The sequence below is a fragment of the Pinus tabuliformis genome, chromosome 3_2, assembly GCF_031772625.1.
Source record: "Pinus tabuliformis cultivar Carrire ecotype Pingquan chromosome 3_2, CPIR1, whole genome shotgun sequence".
Classification (NCBI taxonomy): domain Eukaryota; kingdom Viridiplantae; phylum Streptophyta; class Pinopsida; order Pinales; family Pinaceae; genus Pinus; species Pinus tabuliformis.
In genome coordinates, this window is record NC_142302.1 from 620,114,001 (window position 1) to 620,133,003 (window position 19,003).

At 35.6% G+C, this 19,003-nt stretch overlaps 2 non-coding genes across 2 annotated transcripts; one reads left to right on the top strand and one right to left on the bottom strand.

Annotated features, from left to right (window-relative positions):
• The first annotated feature begins 3,101 nt into the window (after positions 1-3,101).
• On the top strand, positions 3,102-3,172 carry TRNAG-CCC (transfer RNA glycine (anticodon CCC)). Its single transcript has one exon. It is a non-coding gene; the product is annotated as a tRNA-Gly (tRNA).
• A 3,223-nt stretch (positions 3,173-6,395) lies between these two features.
• Positions 6,396-6,468, bottom strand: TRNAR-UCU (transfer RNA arginine (anticodon UCU)). Its single transcript has one exon. It is a non-coding gene; the product is annotated as a tRNA-Arg (tRNA).
• Between the last annotated feature and the right edge of the window lie 12,535 nt (positions 6,469-19,003).

Sequence of the window (19,003 nt, forward strand, 5' to 3'; positions counted from 1 at the left end):
TTGCGTTAGAAGGCTAGGGTTTTAGAATTGGAAGATTTTTTTGCAAGACCTCATGGCTTGTACTTCCAACCATAGAATTTAAATTGTTTTTAATTAATCTCAAAATGTCTCGGGCACTAATTCCTCCACAACCAGGAGTTGTCTTTTGAGGTACAACAATAACCTCAAGGGAATACTCAAGTCTCAATTTGTAGAACAACATCCTACTAGATCTGAAGTATGATACTACAAATTCAATTTCACCTGTAAAGACAAACTCATATTTTCCTTTTCTAGAGTGATTTATGCTCTAATACCATGTAGAAATTCCTTGTGGATTCAAACTGTAATTGTAATTCACTAAAGCAATAGAATTGAATATACTCTACTCATCATAAAAAACAATTGAACGATCACGAAATCACAAATCATACAAGAGAAGGAATTCAATCAACACATTACACAATGATTTCATGGGGAAAGCCACAACTTAAAACCTCTGCTATATGTATATTGCAAAAGTTAGAAAATATGAGAAGATTACAATGCTTTTCTCAAGCCCGAGCAACCTTTGCACTATCTCTATTTGTCTCACAACTTCCTAAAGAAGCTCAGGGCAATACTTAACCAATTTTCTACTTTCCCAAGTCCCTATTTCCTTGTGTTTTTTCTTAGGAGTTAGCCCCTATTAATTAAGGAAATTCCTCAATTGAAATTATGCAATCCTCATAGGCCTTACTCTGATTCCATGCACCACCTATACCATTCATATGATTATACAAATGATAGTATATTGTCCCTGAACTCTAATCTCAACTAGGTGACTCTCATATTTGACATGCATGAGTTATTTATGAGTGAATCATCAATTTATTGGTTGATCACTGCAGGCAACACCACACTACACTGCAAGAAACACCACACTACTAGACCTCCCACTAGTTCCTTCAATAGTTGGAATTAGTTTAACTGACTTTAACTCAATTAAACTGAATTAATTAATTACAACTCAAAATAAACTCAACCAGGGATCCTATAATGTAGGATACACTCTACATGACTCAAGTTAGACCTTCAACTTCAATTAATTGAGCCAACTAAGTCAAATTAACATAGTTAACTAATACAAGTTGTCATGAGAAGTGGAATTACAATTTTATTCCTAATTTAATTCAAGGACAAATTTTCTTGTTGCGTTTTCAACATTCGGCCCTCTCTCTCTCTCTCTCTCTCTCTCTCTCTCTCTCTATATATATATATATATATATCTTAGCTCTGAATCTATCAAACGCCCAAAGGGATCAAATCTCTTAAAATGCAAACCTCTTTTTGAGTGCAAATCTTGAGGAAATGTTTGCACTTCTAGAGATTTAATTGGGATCAAATCTCTTAAGATGAAAACCTCTTTTTGAGTGCAAAACTTGAGGAAATGTTTGCACTTCTAGAGATTTAATTTCTCTCTGCTCTTGGTTGATCCATAGTTAAGATGGATATATGTTGGTTGATCCATAGTTAAGATGGATATATGCTAGTTTTGAACAACACACTAATAAATGTTTTAATGTGTTTATATTTTTATATCTCTTTCATATTAGGTTGTAATATCAATTAACCTAGTAAGCATAGTGAAATAATGATCCATAGTTAAGATTGATATATGTTGGTTGATCCATAGTTAAGATGGATATATGCTAGTTTTGAACAACACACTAATAAATGTTTTAATGTGTTTATATTTTTATATCTCTTTCATATTAGGTTGTAATATCAATTAACCTAGTAAGCATAGTGAAATAATTAAAACTAACGATTTGCACTTCTAGAGATTTAATTTCTCTCTGCTCTTGGTTGATCCATAGTTAAGATGGATATATGCTAGTTTTGAACAACACACTGATAAGTGTTTTAATGTGTTTATATTTTTATATCTCTTTCATATTAGGTTGTAATATCAATTAACCTAGTAAGCATAGTGAAATAATTAAAACTAACGAAATATGTATATCTTTTTTTTGGTAGGTAAGCACCCACGGGAATTTGAACCAGTTACCTATCACAAGGAGTGCCTTAACAGTGCACCCATTCACCGTCAATCCAAAGCCCCGTGGGCAATGAAATATGTATATTTACTATTATAGTTGATTTCATATTTTATTTTTATTTAAAAAAAACCAAGCCTCAATCCAAAGCCCCGTGGGCAATGAAATATGTATATTTACTATTATAGTTGATTTCATATTTTATTTTTATTTTTAAAAAAACCAAGCCTAAACCTCACATTAGACACTAACGAAATCACATATTAACTATAAAATACATCTCTCAATACAAAAATCGTAAAAGTTTACTATAATGGGGAATGGAAACTTAATGTACATTGTGCTTATCAAACTTTGTTTAGAAAAAGTACACCCTTTACATTTAAAACCAAGTACGAATTATGTGAAAATTTCATCTATGAACTACATTTGTTGGTTCGAAATGGGTCGACAAATAAATTTTGATGTGATTATCCCCGAAAACATTGTCTCAAAAACTTGATATAGATCACAAAACTTGAATTTAATAATAATAAATATCTTTAATTCATTGTTATAAATAACAAAATTAAATTATACTAATAAATCATAAAAGTGATAAATTTAAGTGCACTATTAACTTTAATCATTAAAATAAAATTATTAGAAAACATTAAATATATATAAAATAAAATAAAATATAAATACAATTTTAATAACAATAGTATACGTAACCTACATTAAAATTAAAATGATAATATGTATATTGTAATTAACCATTGATCATGGATGTCCTTGTTCAAACACAATCATCCAAGACTTTAATATGTATCTTTGATCTTATTATTAGGCTTAAATATGCATCATGTAACCTTGATTCCACCAACAATAATGAAGTGCATTTATAATCCAACGTTAAAAAAGTAAATTACGAAAATGAAATTTATATGATGTTTTCATAGCTGCCAAAAAAATTCGAGTGAGTTCATGCGCAAATGCTACTAGTGTTTCACTCCTATATTTTTACATAAATAATGGTACTATATTTCTATTAACATACAGATGAATACAAAATTAGTTGTGCAGAAAAGCTTTTTATCAATTGCGCATCTGGTGTAGTGGTATCATAGTACCCTCCCACGGTACTGACCAGGGTTCGATTCCCTGGATGCGCAACAATCTTTTTTTGAGGTAAGGCAAAGCTTATTTGCCCTCCCATTTCCCAAAAGGGGAAACAAAAAGAAGGTAAAAATTTTGTTGCCGTGTAGATCAGTTTAGTTCTGGCCAGGTGTTTGTCACTGCACCCATGAAAAAGAAAGTGATAATTTTCTTGCAAAAAAATTTTACTTTGAGATAAGGCAAAGCTTATTTGCCCTCCCATTTTGCAAAGGGGAAACAAAAAGAAGGTAACAATTTTGTTGCGGTGCAGATTAGTTTAGTTCTGGCCAGGTTTTTGTCACTGCACCCGTGAAAAAGAAAGTGATGATTTTGTAGCAAACGAAAGTAACAATATGGTTGGGGTGTAGATCAATATAGTTCTGGTCTGGTTTTGTCATTGTATCTATGAAAAATAAAGTAATAATTTTGTTGCTGTGTACAGTTTTGGTTAGGTTTTACTATTGTATTTATAGTTTTGGTTAGGTTTTGTTATTGTATTTATGAAGGGTAGATTAGTTAGTTTTGGTAAGCTTTAGTTTAGGTCTCGGATTTAAATATTTTTAGAGACGCTGAAGATAAAAGGACGAAAATAATAGATATATTGTCACAAGAAATGAATAATTTTGTTGCTGCACCTAGAAAATATAGACTAATTAGTTTGAGTAGAATTTAGTTTTACCATAAGTTCAAATTTTATGACAGATGCTATGGAAATCATTCTGGGAAAATAAACTATCCAAAAAAGGCACATTTATGTTGATAACACCCCCACTCCATGAGAAAAAATAAAAATAAAAATGCTGTTGTCACACATAGCTATGAGATTAAATTAAACCCAGAGAGGAAAAAAAATCACAAGACTGCATTTCGTTCCTCTCCATTGGATTTCAGAACCTGCGCTAGGGGTTAAATTAAAACCTTGGGGAGAAAACAGAAATCACTTCGCAGAGCATTTAGGTTTCGTTGCCGCAAAAAAAATCGTAAGACTGAGTTTTGTTCCTCTACATTGGATTTGAGAACCTGCACTATGGGATTAAATTAAAAGAAAAAATAAAAATTTTGTCGTTGCACATAACTATGCGATTAAATTAAACTTAGGGAAAGGAGGAAAATTCATAAGACTGAATTTCGTTCCTCTCCATTGGATTTAAGAATCTGAAGTTTTGTTAACAGTTCAGAATGGTTTTATTAATTGTGTCGCTGGTGTGGTGGTTCAAGTAATTTTGTCACTGAGGTGTAAATTAGTTGGTCTGAGTACGGTTTAGTTTAGGTTTTGAATTCAGACTTGAATACGGTTTAGTTTAGGTTATAGGTTCAGACTTCATGATAAGCATTGAAGATGGAAAGAAGAAAGTAATAAATTTGTTGTTAAAAAAATAATAATTCTGCACCCAGGATGAAAGTCTTTTTGAGGAAATTAAACTTGTTCCAAGAAGTGTCCAAACTCTAACACAATTCTGTTAATAACATCCAAGAAGTGTCCAAACTCTAACACAATTCTGTTAATAACATCCCACTAGGGAAAGAAAGTAATAAATCTGTTGCTACAAAACAGTAATAATTCTGCACCCAGGATGAAAGCCTCTTTGAGGCAAGAAAGTAATAAATCTGTTGCTGTAAGAAAGTAATAATTCTGCAACCAGAATGAAAGCTTTTTGAGGAAATTAAACTTATTCCAAAAAAGTATCCAAACTCTAACACAATTCTGTTGATAACATCTAACACAATTCTGTTCATAACATTCCACATCCCACTACAGTTGAGAGAGAGAAAAAAATAATAATAAATCTGTTGCTACAAGAAAGTAATAATTCTGCACTCAGGATGAAAGTCTCTTTGAGGAAAGAAAGTAATAAATCTGTTGCTGCAAGAAAGTAATTAACATCACAGGATGAAAGTCTATTTGATTCTGCACTCAGGATGAAAGTCTCTTTGAGGAAAGAAAGTAATAAATCTGTTGCTGCAAGAAAGTAATTAACATCACAGGATGAAAGTCTATTTGATTCTGCACTCAGGATGAAAGTCTCCTTGAGGAAAGAAAGTAATTAACATCACAGGATGAAAGTCTATTTGATCCTGCACTCAGGATGAAAGTCTCTTTGAGGAAAGAAAGTAATAAATCTGTTGGTGCAAGAAAGTAATTAACATCACAGGATGAAAGTCTCTTTGAGGAAAGAAAGTAATAAATCTGTTACTGCAAGTTGCAATTAACATCACAGGATGAAAGTCTCTTTGAGAGAGAGAAAGTAATAAATCTGTTGCTGCAAGAAAGTAATATACATCCCACTAACTTGCAATTAACATCACAGGATGAAAGTCTCTTTGAGAGAAAGAAAGTAATAAATCTGTTGCTGCAAGAAAGTAATATACATCCCACTGCAGTTGGGAGGGAAAAATAGTAATTGTAATATACATCCCACTGCAGTTGAGAGGGAAAAATAAAGTAATATACATCCCACTAACTTGCAATTAACATCACAGGATGAAAGTCTCTTTGAGAGAAAGAAAGTTTTATCTCTTTGAGAGAAAGAAAGTAATAAATCTGTTGCTGCAAGAAAGTAATATACATCCCACTGCAGTTGAGAGGGAAAAATAAATAAATTACTAGCACTATCACACACGCCCGGTGGGACTCGAACCCACAATCGCTAACATCACAGGATGAAAGTCTCTTTGAGGAAAGAAAGTAATAAATCTGTTGCTGCAAGAAAGTAATATACATCCCACTGCAGTTGAGAGGGAAAAATTAACATCACAGGATGAAAGTCTCTTTGAGAGAAAGAAAGTTTTATCTCTTTGAGAGAAAGAAAGTAATAAATCTGTTGCTGCAAGAAAGTAATATACATCCCACTGCAGTTGAGAGGGAAAAATAAATAAATTACTAGCACTATCACACACGCCCGGTGGGACTCGAACCCACAATCGCTAACATCACAGGATGAAAGTCTCTTTGAGGAAAGAAAGTAATAAATCTGTTGCTGCAAGAAAGTAATATACATCCCACTGCAGTTGAGAGGGAAAAATAGTAATTGTAATATACATCCCACTGCAGTTGAGAGGGAAAAATAAATAAATTACTAGCACTATCACACACGCCCGGTGGGACTCGAACCCACAATCGCTAACATCACAGGATGAAAGTCTCTTTGAGGAAAGAAAGTAATAAATCTGTTGCTGCAAGAAAGTAATATACATCCCACTGCAGTTGAGAGGGAAAAATGAATAACTAGGACTACCACACACGCCCGGTGGGACTCGAACCCACAATCGCCTGATTAGAAGTCAGACGCCTTATCCATTAGGCCACGGGCGCAGATGAATTTAGTTCTCGCTTTTTCTCTCTGATATCTTCAATTTGCTGTAGACATTTTTCTTACAATTAGATCCGAAGGAAAATGTACAGTCTCAATGCCTTTAAGTTTGGTTTAATGTTTTAAAAAAGCTGCGCAATAACCACCTTCGCAATCAATCACATCCCTGAGGCGCCTGACACATAGACAAAAAAGTCAAATGTTTGCAAATAAGACTCCGGAGAGTTTCTTTGTATTCCTGTTCAGGAATTGATGTGCGATTTACCAATCATACTTCCAGAAATCATGAATACCACACTAGAATTACTGCCTTTGTTTAAGTAAAAAGTTTAAAACTGATTATAAATTCTTACAAGTATTGTTTCTAAACAAACTAAATCTTATTTTAAAGGCTTGATGAACATTTTAAATAATAATATGATTGAGTGACATTACAACAAATGTAATGGACAATTTCTATCTAGTAAGACAATTCAATTGGATTGGGTTTAGTGCTTTTGTCTCCTCATCCTAGTCTATGAATTCTATGTTGGTTACCTTGTTTTGCTAACACTATGATTTTGTTGTCTAATCTTCTAATTTGTCTTTGCGCTTCATTTACACTTAACAATATTTCATGTTGCTCTTTTGATCGCTCAACCAACACTTTACCCATAATTGTCTTGAGTTGTTAATAGATGTTTTCATATACCTTGTACGCCACATTCTAAAGTTTCTCGTGTCTAGAACCCAACCACCAACTTATTCCTCTACCTCTACATCTGTTGTGAGTTGTTAAATTCTTGATGCCTTCTCTGCATCCTCAATTTCACTTCAAATTATTGTAGGGTTATTTTTGTGTTAAGTACCAACAAAATGCTTTGTCACATTCAATAACTGTAGGGTTATTCCCTATTGTCATCCAAGCATTCAATAACTTTTTCATAGTAGTCCACCTTAGTCCTATGATATACAACCAGTCCATACCCAAAAGCATACTATATGATCCCAATGACAATACATTCAAATATGCTAAAATAGGCATACCATTCAAATCAAATGCACAAGCTCTTACCCAATGATGAACTCTTTTCTTTGTACTTGTAGCCAACTACACTAACCAAGATTTTGCATGCACTTCTTTATTCAAACCACAATTATCCACCAGGCCAAGACTTACATAACTATAATTACAACCAGGATTAATCAAAATAGAAACAAATTGATCACAAAGCATACCATCCATCTCAATAATAGATTCCTGGTTATCTGCCTGCTCATTATCCAATGCTCCATAAATACATGGAATCCTCTGCTCAACATCCCCAACAATTTTCATGTCATGTGCACTACAAATATGAGTCCTACCACCTTGATTATGTGGAAAATCCCTCTTGAGATGCTCCTTACCACATATCCAACATTGCGACTCTCCCTTACCATCACCTTTATTATACTGCCCTCTAGGATGTGACCCATTAAATTTTTTGTAAGGTGCAACATTTTCTTTCTCACCTGCTTTCAAAGGTCTTGTTTGCTTCGACTACCATTTACCTTTAGCTTTGCTTTTCTCTTTCCAACCTTGCTTACATTCCATCTTACTCTTTGATTGCTCACAACAGTGCTTCAATTTCCCAATGACTTATTCAAGTGACCGAGGCTCATCATACTCAATCTAATCTCCAAATACTAATGGAAATCCACTGAAAAATCTCTAAACTTTGGCTTTTTCATCCTTAAGATATATTACACACCTCAACAACTCTAGGAACTTGGTCGTATACTCCTCATTCGTCATCAACCCTATCTTTAGCTCATATATTTCCTTGGCTTTGCTATCATAGTACCTCTCTGACAAATATTTCTTCTTGAAAAGTCTCTTGAATTCAGGCCAACTCACCTCCTCTATCTTGGTGTCTTTAACCCACTTCACATTTTCCCACCACGTCTGCATTCCTTTTGAGGCTAAAGATAGATATTTTGGCATTCATGTTCTTTTTGTAATCATGCAGCTCAAAGAAATTCTTCATCCTGAGTAGAAATTCTTATGCACCCTCTAGCTTCTTCAAATCGCCATCTAAGGTAGGTGGCTTGGCTTTCTTGAACTCATCTGGAAAATATCCTTTTTCATTCCTCTTGTAAGGATTATAACGATGATGGCCATGGTACCTGTCAGAACCAAAACTAGAATATAACCTATGTGCATCGCCTCTCTTATCCGGTGTATCCAAGAACCTGCCATCTCTAATCGTGTCATCCCTAGCCAACCTGTGCCCACCATGAGATCTAATGCCATATGCCCCATTATTCCTATCCTCCTACCCATGGATGATCCTAAGCAGTCCGATGATCCTAAGCAGTCCCTATCTCTGTAAGTCTGACAAACTCTGGAGGATTACTACATTAACCTCTACTTGTTTATCCTGTACCTAACTAATTCTGTCATTATCTGCTTTGCAGCTTCATATTTTTTCCTTCAAACTTCTCAATGTGTCTGGTAAGTCAGAAGAGTGCCCACCACCATGTTTCTCACCTGATCCATAGGGAGAGTCTTGTGAACTGTAGTCTACGATCTTTCTAATCATCTTTGATCTTCTTCCTGCAAGTATACCATGTCAGCTTAAACCAAAACGTAACATAATCAACATACCTTAGTATAGTTCAGGGGATGATCTTGTCTGCAAGATCAACTAGATTAGTGCAATACATGTATTAACATAATCACATTAGTACATAAACATAATTTCAACCATTAGCTAGTTACCATGCATGACTATATCAACCACATACCATGACCTCATGCACAACAACTATAACCATGTCAGTGTATGAATAATGATGTATAGACACTGACATGCATAACAAGTGCATAAACGACATATACTTATGATGACCATATCCAATAACAACACCATTAACTTTCATATGGTGACACAACTGCAACCATTCCTACACAATAAGTACATAGACCACAAGGATAAAGAACACATATGCAACCGACATGTATGCATGGCCAACACATTCCGCCCATCTAGTCCAAGGGGTGTACCATTCTCTAATACCAATCTCTAACACCCTCCTACTACATTTACCCGAGCTAACTGGTCCATTGGGGTAAACATGTGATGAAGAGTTATGATGTTGTGATTAAACTCCCCATGTATAGTTAAGGAAGTGAAACCGATGAAACAAAACCAATATGACCTTTCTCAGGAGCTACAAAACCTTCAGGAGACAACCAACCCTTCCAGGTTCCCAACCCCTGATACAACTTGCCATTTCACTGAGCTAGATCCCTAGTCGCGCCCTTGAAAATTCATGCATGCAACTGAGACCCTCCAGTCACTCCCACAACAAGGCATGCATGTGACTGTGGCCTTTTTCAGGCAATTCTAAGCCAACAACTGAAAATTCTGTGCCACTTTTTCAGGGCTAGGTTTCAGGCCTCTGCCCATAACTTCATGAAATTTCCATAAATGATAAATAAAAAATAATTAAAGCTACTAATGTAAACATTCTTGCAGGCCATGATTGGCATTTCATGAAATATATCTTAAACATGTAATCTACAAGTCATAACAACGTATCTGAGCATAGGGGTCTCATACTTATCTGAGAATCGTCAAGAAGAATTGATGCCTTATCGCATTAGATACATTATCATCTATTAGGTCATATATTCATTCATATTTCATGTACTAATCAAATCATGATGAGAGCCATTACCAGAGTTTGTCATAAACCATGCTTATAACCAACATATAACCAACAAAATAACAAGAGTAGAACATCCATGAAAACCAAATATTAACAAGTACTTTTACACATACCAAAGGTAAAAGAGTTCTTAATTTATGCATAATCCAACCAAGTCAGGGAATTCCATGAAATACCCAGCCATAGATTGGGCTGAACCAAATCTTTCTTTCAGCTAATCACCCTCGTGCCATATTCCATACAAGAATGTGGGATTCACAACAAAACCAATCAAGGCTTCCTCAGGCTTTAATGTATATCCACCAAGGGATTCCTAGGCATGAAACCCTCATCAATACAACCAGGTTTTACCGCAATCCCACCAGATCACTGGGCCCTAAACAAGCATGGATGCCTCTAGATCTCTTCTCCTAAATAGTGAGTAATTTTTCCGTCTCCACCTTTCATCTTTACCATGTATCCCACCATTACCAGTTAAGGGATTCCTAAGATTACATGGTCACCACCCTCTGGGATTTACCGTGTATCCAATCATTACTGGTCAAGGGATTCCTATGCCTAATCAAGGGTATTCACAACCAGGCTTTACCATATATCCCACCAATAAATTATTAGGGCTTGTGATTAATCCTGAGACCACCCCACTCAACTTCGAATCCATCCCTCAATCCAGTGCAACCAAAACAAGAGAACCCCATCACACCATGGCTATCCGTAAATGAAAAGGAAAGACTAAAAACCACTATTACACCTAGAAAGACCCATGCCAATGATAACAAGAGAACCAAAAAACACACACACATGTATCATGCATGCCAAAAATAGTAAGAAAATCATACATGCAACTCAATACCTGCAAGTGATTCCACTGTAGCTGCTTGATTCCCACTCTTCCTTGCTTGATCCCTGCTTCCTCTTTCTTTATTGTCCTTCCTTTTCCTTCTTTCCCCAGTCTTAGAATGCTCCAAAAATACTCTAAGTGTCCAAAAGTATGAGAGAGGGAGAACAAAGAGAGAGCTCCAAAAATCAACTAACAAAAGGTTGTGAACTGATCCTCAAAAACCTTTTTATTAATGAGGCCTCTATTTTCTTCATTTTCCATTATTTTCCTTCATTTTCCCCCTCACATGAAACCTATGACCTTTCACCTTCCTTTTCTCCTAATTTCCATTATTTTCATAAATAAAATGTCAATTAAGCCTCTTTTGCTTTTCAAAGCCTTTGCCATCGCCTTTGTCAATTTCCTTAGCCATAATAAACCAAATTAACATCCACATTGGGATGTTTTGCCCAACATTTAACTTGGAATACGTGCCCCATGACCTTTGTTATTATTTTTCCTTTATTAAATTTATTACATGGAATTTTGACGAGGGTTGTTACATGTAGTTAAGGATTCCTAAATCTTACTGTAGATATCCTCTTCAAGTCTTTTGGTAGTCTCTTTGTACAAGATTATTGGGTTTTTTTTATTTTCACAATGCTTCTTTTCTTATTTCAATCTCTTCACCTCATCTAGTGCTTTTTTATGATGGTTTCATAATCTACATATCTCTTCATCTTTCTTCCTTAATTATTCCCTTGACTCATCCTTTTCCCACTTCCCTTTACTTTTCTTTCCTTGTTTAATTGTTGAATATTCTTAATGAGTACTTCAAGAAAGTTTCGTATCATAGATAACTGGTCCTCTTTCTCCTTAATCTCTTCTTTTTCTTCTTTTAACTCATTTTTATTTTTATGCTTTACTTCCATTTTTATGTCCTTGATTCATTCTTTTTAGAAGAGTTCTTCAAATAAGAGAATTATTTACTAGTTATAGTTTAGAGAATCTCAAGTATTCCTCTCATTTTTCCTTAGATTGCTAAAAAATGTAGCTAGGAACTGAGCTCCGTTTTCCCTGTTTTAAGCTGCTCTACTTTGTAGGCCCGATTTAGTACTTTTGGTGTTGTGATCTCTCTCTATGTGATGGTTGTTGGCTTAGGAAGGCCTTCTTCACCCTCCCCTCCCTTGCTTTCTTACACTTTTGTTGCCTTTAACGTACTAGTTGCTCAAGGACTGTGATTTCAAAAATCAAAACCATCAAAGTTTGTTAAGAAGCTCAATGAGATCCTGAAGGTTGAATTCCATGCTCCTCAATTGACATTAATGACCCTCAAGCTTGTAGATCGGGGTATGATTAGCCAATTTAAAGGTATTTGGCCCTCTCCCAAGTTCTTGAAAGCTTGGATTGAGAAGAATTGGAAGCCTATGATAAAAAACAAGGTATCTTTGTCCTTCTGTAGACATTTTACACCCTTTTGTTCGAGGAAAAATTAGACCATGATCGTATTTTTAGAAGCAACCCTTAGTTTATGGGGGAGAAAGAGTTATATATGGATCTACAGAATCCAAACTTTAACTCAAAATGTGATGATTTGTTTGCAATTCCTATGTGGGGGAAGGTTCCATTCCTCCCACTTCACTGTTGGAATGAGGAAACTTTTAGGAGTATTAGTAATATCCTAGGGAAATACATCAATTGTGTTGAATCATAAGAGGGGTTGCAATATTGTGCTCAAATCTGCATTGAAGTGGATATGGATAAGGGACCGCCTGCTTCCATCAACCTCAACTTGGAAACTAGCCTCATATTTGGGAAGTTGGTTATAATAAACTTACTTTTAAGTGCAAATGTATCATGAATATGGCCATTTTGCAAGAATATGCAATAAGAAGGGAGAAGAAAAGAAAAACCAAACAAAATAGGGTGATCAATGGAAATAAATGAAACAATGAAGGGGTCTTGCAAGACAAAATCCCCAAGCTCCACCTCCAAAGGTCAATGGATCTAAAGGGAAAGGGACAATGCCTCCAAAAAAATAATAGCCCTGGGATAAGGAACTTCAGGCAATATCAATAAAATATCATAAGAGAAAAACATGTTTCCTTGAACTAGTTAACGAAGGAGGGGGGAATTATTACCAAACAAGTAGAAATACCATTAGGAAACTCCAAAATTTCCATAGGTATGATACCAAAAGAAATGTTTCCATTAGAGGATGACCATGTTGACCACATCGTAGAAGTTGTTAAATCTGCTGAGGAGGAGTTTCAAACCACTCGAGCCCTCAAGGTCCACACTGGATCATTGCTAGCAAACTCTGTTGATGAGAAATTAGAGGTAGGAATGGAAAATGAATTGGAGCACTCTCATCATAAGGTGGGAAGTGAAACCAATGGAAAAGTAATGATTGAACAATATGAGAAGGACAAGGAAACACAGACCAAAATGATCATTGATCCAACTCATATGGCCAACAGGTATGCAAGAAAAGGTTTATCAGGGATCAATTCTAGAGGCACCAAATCTTAGAGTAAACAATGAATTTGATCTCCTAGAACTATAGGGGATTGGGCTCAAAAAAAGGATTGTAGAAATCAGATCTCTAGTTAATAAATAACATCCTACAATTATCCTACTCCAGGAGATGAAAATAGGGGAAGGAGAGTCCCTTCAAAGATTATCGAATATCTGTAAATATTGTGATCTTCGAGTGGTAGAGTCATGAGACACTTAAGTGGGTGTTTGCATGATTTAGTCTACCTTTTCATGCTTGTATATTTGTGTTCCTTGCCATATTGTATTGTAGTTTTATTACTCCATCTTCCAACTAATAAGGTAAGCATTGTAGTCAATGTTTATGTCTGTATTAAATATCTAGAAAAAACTAACTGTTAGGCCTCATTGTTATCCTTTAGAGAGATAAACATGATGAATGACTGTATTATTGGGGGTGGGTTGGGGCGGGGACTTCAACACAACCTACCATTCTCGGGAAAGAAAATGAGGTTTTATCATGTAGGATCAATTTCAAGAGGGCATGGAAGATTTGATCTCTTCCTTAGAGATGGTTGATATTAGATCCAATTCTAATAAGATGGTGTGCAATATTCATAGGATGGGGCCTAGCCACATAACAACCCATTTGTAACAGCCCTAGTAAAAATCCATGTAAAAAAATATAAGACCACAATTGATGGGACACGTATTCCAAGCTGAATGGTGGGCACAACATCCTAGTGGGTCTTCATTCGGTTATTATGGCTAAAGGAAATTGGCAAAGGCAATGGAAAAGGCCTTGGAAAGGCATGAGGCATTTATTTATGAAAATAATGGAAATTAGGAGAAAAGGAAGGTGAAAGGTCATAGGTTGCATGTGAGAAGTAAAATGAAGGAAAAAAATGGAAAATGAAGAAAATAGAGGCCTCATTGATAAAAAGGCTTATGATGATTAGTTGATACCCTTCTGTCAGTTTAGTTTTGGAGCTTTATCATTATTCTCTCTCTCTCTCTCTCTCTCTCTCTCTCTCTCTTGTACCCTTAGAGTTTTCTTGGAGCACTTTGGCATTGGAGCAAGAAAGGAAAAGAAGGAAAGATGAAGCAAAGATCAAGCAGGGAAAGGCAGGATCAAGTAGTTACAACAGGATTCATTACAGGTATCAATTTGCATGTGTATTTTCCTTGCTATATTTGGCATGCATGTACTTTTTTTCTATCATGGCATGGGTTTTTCCAGGTGTGATCGTGTTTTCAGCCTAGCCTTGCCATTTCCTGATAACCTTGATGAGATGGGTTCTCATACTTCGGTTGAGCTGGATTGTCAGATGGATTTTAAGTTGAGTGGGGTGGATCTCCAAAATGACAAATGCATGGCCTAATTATCTTTGAATCAGACTATGGATCATGCTAAATCCACTGGCCTAGTAACCCTTGAGCCAGATTGTGGGTTACGTTAAAGCCAGGATTGTGTGCCTCGGTGGGCCTAAGAATTCTTGCTAGTGAATGAAGAGATATACTATAAAGCCAAGAGGTGAATTGCTTTTCGTTGGGCCTAGTAGTCCTGAGATGGGATGTACAGTAAATCCTGGAGAGTGGGTCTCGGTGTAGGGCTTAGTGATCCCTTGATCAGACTGTGCATTATGGTAGATCCTAAGAGCCTAGAAGGCACTCAAATTCCTCACGGTGTAGGTGGATAACTTCGGTAGCATCCATGCTTGTTTGGTTATGAGTCCCATATTCATGGTTGGAATATGGCACGGGGGTGATTGGCTGAAGAGAGATTTGGCTCGGCCAATATATGGCTAGGTGGAACATGGTAATCCCATCTCTGTTTGATTTTTACATTCATTAATGAGAAATTCATTCCGTTGGTTTTCATGTCTAAATGTACTAGTTTATTTGTGGATTTTATGGCTGATATATTTATGGTATTTTTGTTGTTACTATGCTGGTTATATGTATGTTTTATGACAACAACTATGTATGGATCTCAGTATGTTTTTACTCGAAAATGAATGGACAATGTGTCTATGACCTAAGAGATGATAATGCAGCAAATGACATGAGGGAAAAATGGTTCTTAGAAATTCTTGGATAAGTATTAGATACTTATGCTTAATTCTGTTGTTTACACCTATAGATTACATGTTTGCAATATGTTTGACGAAATGCCTGCCATGGCTAGTAGGGGTCTGGTTAAGGGCTTGTTTAAATAATTTCTTCTACTTCATTGTTTCCATATTATTTTACTGCTCTTAAGACATCATTCCATTCTAGGTAGTGACCTAGGCTCTGGGCCGGAAAAATGGATCAAATCCCGGGGATGCCAACACAAAACTAGACAAAAGAGTCCCTGGATGCTGACTTGTAGGCTTGTGAGAGCGTCTATAGGTCCCTGGATGCTGGCATGCCCATAGCATGAGAGCGTTCAAAGGTCAAGTGATCAAAAACTTTAGTAGGACCCAGGGGCAAGCTGCTTGAAGTGTTGACATAGTTCTTAGGGGTCCTGTAGCTGATGTGGAAGGTCTATGTGTTGTGTTTCCGTCGATTCAATTTCATTAAGGTCACATAGGAGGTTGAATCCAATCATAGTAGCCTCTTGTCGCATGTTTACCCTAGTTGGTCAGTTACTTGGTAGATGTGGAAGGAGGGTAGTTACAAAGTGGTATCAAAGCATGGTTCACCCCTTAGACTGGATGGGCTCTGTGTGGTCATGCATTCATGTCGATTGCATATGTGTTTCTTGCATTGTAAGACCATGTGCTTGTTGCATTTGTATGGTATGGGTCATGGTTGTACTGATGTCACCATGTGAAGTTTGATGGTGTTGTTGTGGAATGTGTCGTCATGAGTGTATGGTTGTATATGCATTTGTTATGCATGTCAGTATCTACATGTTGTGATGCATGCATTGTCACGGTGAAGGTTGTTGTGCGTGAGGTCATTGTATGTAATTAGGTCATCATGATGATATTGGTATGTTATGATGCTAATGTGTTGGCTAAGATAGAGAAGAAGATGAAGATCATCGGAATGAGGTTGCGACATTAAACTTTGGGGTAGGAGCATATCATCATATAGGTATTGTATGTTTGGCATGCATGTATGTTAGTTAATGGATTGTTATATGCATTATGGATATATACCTTAGGTTTATGTACATGTTGATTGATGTTATGATTACATACATGATAGATGTTAGTTGATTAGTGTAGTCATATGCACATGTGCCATATAGTCATGAATGATACTAACCTGTAGTTGTATGCATTTATCTTGTTGTTTTAGGTTAGATAACTTGATGATTATGTTATATGTTATCTATTGTTGTTGAGTATACCATAGGTTGACTTGTTGTTGTTATATGATAGTTAACTTGATGATTAGGGTTATAGCATTAATATCTTGATGTTATATATCACACTAACTTGGATTGGTCTATGCAAATTGTTAGGGTTATTACATTCAGGTATGAGCTAATATGTTGTGATATTATGTCATACTAATCTAGACCAACTGTGTAGATGTGATTATTATGTATGAATGATAATTGTTTATGAGATTACTATGTGAACATGTTAGCTGGTTATTTTTACGGATATCATGACCTTATTTATGGTTGAGTTGATATGTTGTGAAGTTATATCGTGCTAATCTAGCTTGATTGTGTAGACAAGACAACCTCCCCTAAGATACATTAAGGTACGAGCTTGCTGATGTCATCTACTTTGTGCTTAAATGTTTGATTATGTCGTTTATTTTGTGTTTGAGTGTTGGTGTCTATTATGTCATCTATCTGTTGTTGAATGTTTGACTAATCACATGTTATGAGTATGTGGCTATAAGGTTGCATCAAGAAATGATCTTGTTTTAAGTTGGTTTTACTCACACATACGTGTTGAGACAGTTGATATGTACTTGAGTGTAATAGGTGACAGTTGTAGCATTATGTCTAATGACTATGAGATGATTATGGATTATGACATGATTGTTAGTCTTGGTAAAGGTTGATTTCAAATTTATAAATATAATTGTATTGATTTTTGGAACATGTGGTTGACATGTGTGAGCAGTTGCAAGGTAACATGCTTGGTATTAGCATGACAAGGTAATAGTCTATGTGTTTATATAAATAATAGTTGGGTGATGTGATAGTACACAGTAAGCCTCGATTGCAACAAGGTAAAAAGGTAAAAGAGGGGAATTGGGCAAGAATTCCTTTGGATATGATTGGAAACTCTAATTCCAAATGAATGATTTCTTTGCAGACATGAAGCCTTCTTAACCCTAATCTTACCTAAAATTATGCGGGTATGTACTATATTTGTTAACATGTACTTGACATGTATATTATCTAGTCTCTACTTACATGTGGATGTGTAAAGGGAATTGGAGTCCCTTGAGAGATGGCATGGATGTGTTTAGTTGCAAGCAACGTGCTTGGCACAACAAGGTAAGGTAACCAGAGTATTGTTATGTTTACTTATGCACTGACAATTATATGTTTATGGTAGTATGATGCAGGGAGTTGCATGGAAAGAAAGGCTACCATGAAATATTGAAGAAGGCTTTGGTTAAGCTTTCCTTGGGAACCATGGGGATTGGGTCATGGTGTATGTTGCTAGTCTTGTTCTTTTGATCTTTTGTGAATTGTTGAGCTTGATTTGCAGTGTTGTTTATGTCTGGTGCAAGGACTTGCCACTTTGTTGTGGTGTCGTGTTGTTATTGGTTTTCATGGTTTTCTTCTTGTCTGCTTCTTGTCTTTCCTTTTATGTTTTGAGTCTTGGGAATTGGTTTGGGAAAGAGGAAAGTTAATGGGCTCAGGGTGAGATATGTGGTACCCAACAGGTAATGTAAGACACAAATGAAGCTCAGTATATGAGTAAGCACAACGAAAGGTAAGACTATGACAATTGGTTAGATTGGTTCGGTCCATTGGTGTAAATGGATAGTGGTAGTATAGTCATGAGAAAGGTAATAGGAAAGGTGAAGTAAATGGATCTGAGGCATCAGATGCCTTGAATATGTTGGCAACGATCGTTCTCAATATCGTGCATGGTGTGCACAGATAAAGCGAGTTCTCTTAACCTTCATCTTATGTTATCTAGTAATTAAAACTCCCCCTACTATATTAATTTGCCAACATATAGTTACTTTATTAATTGAATGGTGTATTTATGAAATTAATATTGTTTAAAAGTCATTTTCATCATAAATCTTAGATTATATAAAAATAAAATTTTAATTTAATTAAAGCTCTTATATCACTTTTATCTCCGAAGATTCACATTTCCATAAAAAAATTCTTAAGAATTCTTCACCTCGTTAATCTTTTCGATATCCCATTCTCGTTAATTCTAGTGGTTAAATATAATTTTTAATGTATACTAGACAAATATATTATTATTTTACTCAAGTGACCATTATACAAATCACATTTAACCATTATAACAATTGACTTATAGTCCTATAATTGCTCCTATAAATAGGCTTTCCAACATTGTTTTACTTACAATGCTCTC